Source organism: Sceloporus undulatus, chromosome 2 (genome assembly GCF_019175285.1).
Source record: "Sceloporus undulatus isolate JIND9_A2432 ecotype Alabama chromosome 2, SceUnd_v1.1, whole genome shotgun sequence".
NCBI classification, from domain to species: domain Eukaryota; kingdom Metazoa; phylum Chordata; class Lepidosauria; order Squamata; family Phrynosomatidae; genus Sceloporus; species Sceloporus undulatus.
In genome coordinates this window covers 318704612-318713438 of record NC_056523.1, presented here as the reverse complement: position 1 = coordinate 318713438, position 8827 = coordinate 318704612, and the positions used below count along the sequence as shown (strand labels likewise).

The 8827-nt window shown below is 40.8% G+C and overlaps 1 long non-coding RNA gene across 2 annotated transcripts in view; it reads left to right on the top strand.

Moving 5' to 3' along the window:
• Nucleotides 1-8403, top strand: part of LOC121922367 — a 19709-nt gene extending 11306 nt beyond the window's left edge. Inside the window, exons 2-3 of one of the 2 annotated variants that reach the window (XR_006102143.1) lie at nt 1679-1809; nt 8217-8403. This is a non-coding gene — a long non-coding RNA (uncharacterized LOC121922367). Of the gene's footprint in view, nt 1-1678; nt 1810-6961; nt 7022-8216 lie in introns of those variants that run through there. The other variant, XR_006102142.1, reaches the window with a different exon arrangement.
• The last annotated feature ends 424 nt before the right edge of the window (nt 8404-8827 follow it).

The window sequence follows — 8827 nt, the reverse complement described above, 5'->3', positions numbered from 1 at the left end:
GGGCTTAGAGAGAGAGGAAGAAAGAGAAAAAGAAGATGAGGAGGGGGGAAGAAAGGAAGAAAAAGGAGAGGAGGAAGAGGAGGGGAAGAGGAGGAGAAGAAAAAAACGGAACAATAATAAGAAGAGAAGGAGGGGAAAGAGAAAGAGGGGAAGCAGCTTGCCTGAATGTAAATTCCTCCCTGCATGGATGTTGCCCAAATAAGGAAGCAGAGGGCTGGCCAATAGAGGCAGGGCAGTGCAGCAGACCCTGCCCCTGCTGGGTTCAGTCGTCCTGTTGCTGTTGCTCCAGGCAGCACTCTATAGAAGGCAGGCAGCAGCCCTGGGAGCTCAGAGTTGGGCAGCCACCCGGGGGTGGGGGCGGGACGGGACCGGGCACGCCCCCCAGGGGGTGGGAAAGTCCCGCCCACCACCGTGAAATGGCAACCCTAAGACAGAAGCACTCCTGTTTAGAGGAGGTTATACAGATGACCCTCCACATTTGAGGCTTTGACATATGCAGATTTGATTATTTGTGGTTTTGATTAATATGTTCTCTCTAGGAATCTCTGGGTCCTCCGGCACAATTCTGCTGGAAGGTTGTGCTGGAGAACTTAATTGTTCCGAGAGAAAACACTTCTTTAGGCATATGTAGGTCCTCCAGCATGATTCTATGATCAACTTCTGGCAGATGTTGACCGTAGTGTTGCAATGGGGTACCTGGAGATTCCTAGAGAGGTGTTCTCTTAGGTAAAATGAATAGTCTTTTTTATTTGTGTTTTTCCACATTCACATCAGTCCTTCACCCCTAGCCCCAGCAAATGTGGAGGACCACTGTATACAGTACCAGTATTTAACTGTCCTAATTTGGCAAGTGACAGTCCTAATTAATCTTCTGATGCCCCACTTTTTTAGCTGCTTTTGAAATGTCTCAGTCTCTTTGTCCTTCTCCCACTTTCCCCCTTTTGTTCTTATCTTACTTCCATTGATGCATTTTGACTTCAAAGTTCAAAAGCAGTTTGCACTCAACTTCACAACAGGAGAGAAGAGAAGGGGTCAGAATCTTGCCCTGCCCAGTTTGTTGTTGTTGTTGTTGTGTGCCTTCAAGTCTTTTCTGACTTATGGTAACCTTAGCGACTCTATCATGGGGTTTTCTTGGCAAGTGGGCGATCGAACCATGGTCTTCAGAGCCATAGTCCAACCCTCAACCCACTACACCATGCTGGCTCCAATAAGAAATTAATGTAGGCCAGTAACTTTTGTAGTTTTCATTGCTAATTTGCACCTAGTGACACGAATATATAAACATGTGCTTATTCCAAACAGATCTAGCTGACCAGGAAGAGGGCAGTTTCTTTGAACCCGGTCTCCAAAGTTGTCCACTCAAACCACTACCCCTCCTTGTTGTGTGCCAACGCTTAGGCAACCCTATTGTGTGGTTTTCTTGGCAGCATTTGTTCAAAAGAGGTTTACCATTGCCTTCCCCTTAGGCTGAGAGCATGTGAACTGCCAAAGGTTACCTAGTGGGTTACAGCCGAGTGGGGAATCGAACCCTGGTCTCCAGAGTCATAGTTCAACATTCAAACCACTAGGCCATGCTGCCTCTCATGCTGCCCTTCCCAGTAGGTTCAAGCAAAAACAAACTGCTGAAACCTAATGTGTGTCTTCTTCATTAATAACTTTTGCAATCTTTACTGCACAGATTGGCAACATGTGTCCTGGTTTTTCATCTGTGAAATGTTGGAAGATATGCTGCCATTTCAGTGAATGGTGAACCTGCTCTAGGTTTTACATTGAACTTGAAAGGAATTATCTAAAGAGCTGAAGCTATTGGTTAGTGGTACTCTTTGCACCTTGTATAACTCCGTTAAAGTTTTTTTAAAATTTGATTTTAATTTTCCAAGCTTAAAGTAGCTATTTCTCCCCATTGTTCTTTAAGGAAGATGATCACTTTGTTCCAATTTTTATAGTAATTTTCCAATGAGTTATCTCTTAATAATTGGGTCAATTTATCTGCTTCCATAATATCATATAATTTTCAAATCCAGTCTTCTTTTGTCGGTATTAATTCTTTTTTCCAGTTTTGGGCGAAAACAATTCTTGATATGGTTAAAATATAGAAAAGTATTTTCCTATATTTTTTTCCAAATTGTCATCCAGAATTCCTAATAAAAATATCTCTGGCTTCAGTTCTATTTTTGTGTCTAGCATTCAGTTTATTGTTTCGTTAATCATATTCCAATATTTTGTTGCTTCTCTGCAATCCCACCAACAGTGAAAAAAAGTTCCAGGCAATTCTTTACACTTCCAACAGTTATTAGGGGAACTTTTATAAATTCTAGTTATTTTATCTGGGGACATATACCACCTGTAAAATAATTTGTACCAATTTTCTTTCAGATTCTAAGATACAGTATGTTTCTAACTCTTATTCCAATTTTTTCCCATTGTTGTAGTTTAATGGGATGTCTGATATCAATAGCCGATTTAATCATGGATTCTTTTACAACTTCCTCTTCCATTTGGAATTCCAACAATTTCTTATATATTGACCCTATCATTTTTACTTTTTTCCAAGTAGTTAATAATAATAATAATTTGTTTTATTTATATACCGCTGTTCCAAAGATCATAGTGGTGAACAGCAAGTAAGCTAATTAGCAAGTAATTAACAGTCTGGGTATTCATTTTAGCAACCTCAGAAGGATGCAAGCCTGAGTCGAGCTTGGGCCCTTTTGCTGGTCTTGAACTCACAACCTTGTGGTTTTGAGTGAATGGCTGCAGTACAGGCATTTAACCACTGCGCCACCAGGGCTCCATAGTAAGATTTCTTCTAATTCTGTTCTGTTCTGTTCTGTTCTCGGTTGTACCTTGATTTTTAAAATCTATTTTAAATCTCTCGTAAAGTTGCATATATTAAAACCATCCCAATTTAATTCCTTTCGCTTCTAAGTTTTCTTGGATTACTTTCTTGAATTCCCCTGCTTGTTTCACTATTAAATCTTTATACGTACACCATTTTTGCCCCCTAGCCATTTCATTTCTGAAAAGCGCCTCTTGTGGTGAAAACCACATATTTTGTCCATTATTCTGTTTTTATACTTTTCCCAAATTTTAACAGATTTTTTCTTATACAATGGTTATTAAAAGTTAGATTGTTTTTTCTTTTTCATATACAAGATAGGCATGTAAACCAGATTTAATCCCTTCTCCTTCTAGTTCTAAGAGTTTTTTTATCTTCTAGTTTTAACCATTCTGTAATCCAATCAAGTACAAAAGCATCATAATACAGGTTGAAATCAGGTAAAGCTAAGCCTCCTCTGTTTTTTGCGTCTTGAACTATTTTCACTTTTACCCTAGGTTTATTCCCTTGCCAAATGAATTTCGTAATATCTCTGTGCCACATTAAAAAGGTTTTTTGTTATTGATAATGGGTAACATCTGAAATAAGTATAATAATTTAGGTAAGATTGCCATCAAGATGGCAATCTTACCTTGTATAACTCCTTTAAAGTTTGAACTGAAATGAGAGTGAATTCTCTGCCCTACTGACATGGAAGCCACCAGCTGCTGCATTTTATTGCAGGTTCCATTTCTGATTTGTTATTGTATCAGAGTAGTACAATGAAATTGACTCCCAGTTAAGACCTTTTGCACCATCCAGTGAAGACTGTTGAGTAGCCAAAGGGGTACAACAGGTGTTTGCAGTGATCCCACTAGAAATGATAAAAACCCATTTTACTCTTGCAGTCCATTGTTTTCTTGTACTAGTTGCCCTTTTTAGTCCTCCTTGCTGTTGTGTGGCAGGCCTAGTAAGGGTTGCAGTATTAAGTGAGAAGGTACCCATTTAAGAAACAAATGTGGAGAATTACAGAAATGCTATGGTGTCTGAGGTACAGGTGTATCATACTGCTAACTAGGCAAAGGATCTACTATGCATTTAAAAGAGTGGAGTGTTGGGGATGGGGATGTTAGGGACAGTCTGATGCAAAATGGTGGAATAAAGTGAAGCTAAGTCCAGGAAGATTCAAGGAAGAGACTGTTTTAAAATTTATGCAATTAATCATTTTGAAATGGATGAACTCAAAAGGCACCATATACTTTTAATTGATTGTATTTCATCATGCAGAAACTTAATTACAATGTCTTCTTAAACCCACAGTAAAAGACTAGAATTTATTGTCTAATGTTTAGAATCTAATATAGTACTGTAGCACAGTCTCACTGTTATAAAGCTATCTTGATATTGACCCTTGAGGGCTGGAAGTGCTCAATTTTCTGTGATTTGTGTGTGGATTTTATTTATCTTGACTTAGACCCTAGCTCTGCACGGAATGGATTTCTATTCCCATCAAATATAAAACCATGTTTACTATCAGAGTCAGGTAACTTCATTGATCTACTATTAAACATTCTATTGGAGAACACAAGTGGTGAATACTGAGAGACATGCAACCAAAACGAGACAACAAAAAACAAGGAGACACCAACTACATGTGGGAGGGAACCCCCTCTTTATTTACACACACACACACACACACAGAGGTATGGAATTCTGGTGGTATCTTATTCATGTGTAAGTTCTCCTATGGAAGCAGTTGAGCATTTTTGCACGATCTGGGACATCCACATTCAGTTCAAGCTTTTGGAAGTGGAGTTATGCATGCGATACCATTGTCCATCTTGCATTGCATGTGCAGCTGCATGTAGTGCATGCAGGTGCATAGGAGCATTTGGTTGCACATTCAGTTGCACAGTGTCTCAATTTCCTAATGAGGCAGTTCTGTGCAATGACTATGTAATTTCGTGACACTAAAGTTATGTTCATTTCCATGATGTAGGAGGATCTGTGCCAAAGAGGCAGCCCCAAACCCTGCTCCTTGGAGAATGAGTATTACTATTATTGCTACTATTATTTCATTTATATCCCATCTTTCCCCTAATATTAGGACTCAAGGCAGTTTACAAAAATTAAGACAATATATAATTTAAAACAGTTACAAAACAAGATGTTAAAACATTTGAAAAGTTGTAGTTTTTTGTGGGTTTTTCGGGCTATGTGGCCATGTTCTAGAAGATTTTCTTCCTGACGTTTCACCAGCATCTGCGGCGAAACCATCTGAACAACATCCACTCCAACATCCAATTTACTATGGAAAAAGAAAAGGAAGGAACACTGCCATTTTTGGATATCCTAGTCATCCGCAAACCAAACCAACGTTTGGGTCACACAGTATACAGAAAACCCACACATACAGACTGATACCTGCACAAGAACTCCAACCATCACCCAGGACAAAAAAGAGGCACAATCAAAACACTGGCAGACCAGGCAAAAAGCATCTGCGAACCCCCACTTCTTGGAAGATGAACTGAAGCACTTGGACCAGCCTCTATAGCCTAATGGTTATTCCAGCTCAGACATCAGAAGGGCTGCCAGGCCCAGGAAAACCCAGAGGAGTGAAGACAAGCAGCCACCCAAAGGGAAGGTATTTTCACCATACATCAAAGGAGTCACAGACAGAATAGGCAAAGTGGTGAGGAAGCACAACCTGCAAATGGTTTAACAAATCGACGAAGATAATCCAGCCAATGCTTTGCTCAGCCAAGGATCAGAGAGACCCTCACAGCCGCAGGAGTTTACTGCATTCCATGCAGCTGCGGACAAGTCTACATAGGGAGCAACAAACACAGTGTGCAAACAAGAATCAAGGAACACGAGAGGCACTGCAGACTGGGCCAGCCATAAAAATCAGCAGTAGCAGAACATGCCACAAACCATCCTGGGCATAAAATACTGTTTGAAAACACTGAAATTCTGGACCATGCCAACCACTACCATGTCAGGATGCACAGGGAAGCCATTGAAATCCACAAACATCTGGATCATTTCAACCAGAAAGAAGAAACCCTTAAAGTGAACAAAATTTGGCTATCAGTCCTGAGGAATAGCAAAATAAGGACTCAGCAATTGCAAATGAGAAACCATTCAGAGTCAGGGGCTTTCCCAGCAGATAATGATCACCAATTAACAGACACTAATCCTCTTTTGCATAGCCTTCCAGCCTGAGGCCAGCCATCAGCACAGAACAATACACATGCAAATCACTCCTGCATTCCCAGGTTCACACAGTATATATATATACCCACTTTTTCCAGGCAAGCATTCTCTGAAGATGCCAGCCACAGATGCCGGCGAAACTTCAGGATGAAAATCTTCTTGAACATGGCCACATAGCCCAAAAAACCCACAAAAAAACTATGGATGCTGGCCATGAAAGCCTTTGACTTTACATTTGAAAAGCTGCTATTTAACTTCTGTCCACTTAGCATGGAATGTTGAATGCCAGCAGGAAAAATATAACAACAATCTGGAGCTAATGGAGAATGGAATACCTTACTTGATCTTCTTACAATTTACAATATTCTGCCCCAGTCCAACATGTGAAGGCTATGGGGAATTCCCCCAGTGCTCCACTCATGGATTATCCACCCCTCCTTTGGCCTCCCAGCTGGTAATAGAATAGAGCATGGGGACTCCCCATTGATTCTCAGAAGAGATTGGCAATAACAAAGGGATTTCCCAGTTTGAAAGGCCAGTGGCATGTTGAGGAATCCTTGTTTTTTTCAAAGAATCATAGAATCAGAATTGGAAGAGACCTCAAGGGTCATCCAGTCCAATCCCCTGCCTTGCAAGAATACTCAATCGAAGCACTCCTGACAGATAACCATTCAGTCTCTATTTAAAAATCTCAAAGAAAGGAGATTCCACTATACTTCGAGGCAGCCCATTTCACTATCAAACAACTCCTATATTGTGAGGAAGTTCTTCATAATGTTTAGGTAGAATCTCCTTTCCTATAGTTTGAATCCATTGCTCCATATCTGGAGCAGCAGAAAACAAGCTTGCTCCATCTTCAGTGTGACACCCTTTCAAATTTTTAAACAAGGCTCTCATATCACCTCTTAACCTTCTCTTCTCCAGGCTAAACATACCCAGCTCCCTAAGTCATCCCTTATAGGGACTGGTTTCCAGATCTTTCACCATTTTGGTCGCCTTCAGCTTGTCAATATCTTTCTCGAATTGTGGTGCCCAGAACTGGACATAATATTCCAGGTGAGGTTTGACTAATGCAGAATAGAGTGATATTCTTATTTCCTTTGAACTTCAGTTGGTGAATGGCAATAACTGTAGAACTTCACACTGAATGGGGGAAAGCAGCTGTCTTGTAATCTTTACAGTGGGGAAAAATGCAGGGGGAGGCAAAGTCCAGGGTGAGTGAAGAAATTTTCCTGATACCACCACTTGCGAGTGCATGCAACTTTGCCCTACTTTCTGCCAGCATGGGGAAGGCCAGGAAGGAGTGAAGTTGCACAACAAAATGTTCATGTGCATCCATGCACAGTGTTGTGATGCACATTCATGCACACTGGTGCCACACAACTCTGATTTTGCAACTTTGAACTGGATACAGACATTCTTCATTGGACAAAAATATCCAACCACTCTCATAGGGCAACTTAGGGCATGAATAGACACCAAGAGGATTCCAGCTCTGACCTTCTCAAACCTACCAAGGTTTGCTCTTTTGGCCCACAGGGGGTATGACCCCAGACCCTCTCCAAGTAGAATTTTAAAACTGAAATACAGTAGTTAGCAGTGTTTCTTTCCTGTTGTGTCTTACCTACCATGGATTTCAACTACGGATGAGCAGAAGGATGACTTTGTACACATACAGATTGACCCTCTTTGCATGTCGAAAGGTAGTTTATAGACACAATCAAAGGATGGAATGTTTTTCGTGGATTTTATCTCTTGATGTGTGCACATTTCTCTGTGTTTACCCTGCGATGTAATATTTACTGCATGAAGAAAGCTAGAGTTTCCAGGTGCATCTGCACTATGCAGTTATAGCAGTTTGACCCCACTTAGTCTCCTGTGGCTCCAACCTGGAATTTGTGAGATATGTATTATTTTGATGGGCCCACAGTTCTCTATTGGAAGGCACTAGAGCTCTCTATTACTCTTAAATTCCTCCCCAGCAAATTACAAAACTCAAGATTCTGTAGGATAAAGCCATTGTAGTTAAAGTGAGATCAAACTGATATAACCATGTAGTACAGATACCCTTTCTGAAAGTTTGCTAGCTTAGGTTTCTCCATGATAAACAAGATAAGAGTTGCAGTTGTGGTTTTTTAATTCAGATTCATTTAAACATGCAGCTTTCCTTCTTCCACAGGCTGAAGTGGTACAGTGACGAGAAGAAGAAATAAAACTTGGTCTTCCTTATTGTATAAACTGGCTTGAGTTATTTCCATCACCCTGATCCCCCCATCTTGCTTCTCAGTGAGGGGTCTTGTTTATCAGAGGCCTTTTCATACTACACAGTTATAACCCTATGGTTCCACTTGAGCAGCCATGGCAACATCCAGTAGCTGCCACACTGCAGAATGAATGCAGTTTGACACTGTTTTAGTTGCCATGGCTCCATCCTACGGAATCCTGCAATTTGTGGTTTGTAGTGACACCTGAGCTCTCTGACAGAGAAGGTTAAATATCTCACAAAACTACAAATCCCAGAATTCCATAACACGGAGCCATGGCAATTAAAGTGGTATCAAACTGCATTCATTCTGCAACTTAGATGCAGCACAGGTTTCAAATCCCTGTTCAGCTATGGGAACTTGCTGGGTGACTGTGGGCAAGTCACACTTTCTCAGCCTCAGAGGAAGCCAATGTTGTACCCCCTCTGCATAAATTTTGCAAAGAAAACCCCATGATAGGGTCACCATGTCAGAAATTATTTGAAGGCACCCAACCACAAAGCTGAGGCTGGGATTTTGTTCCAAA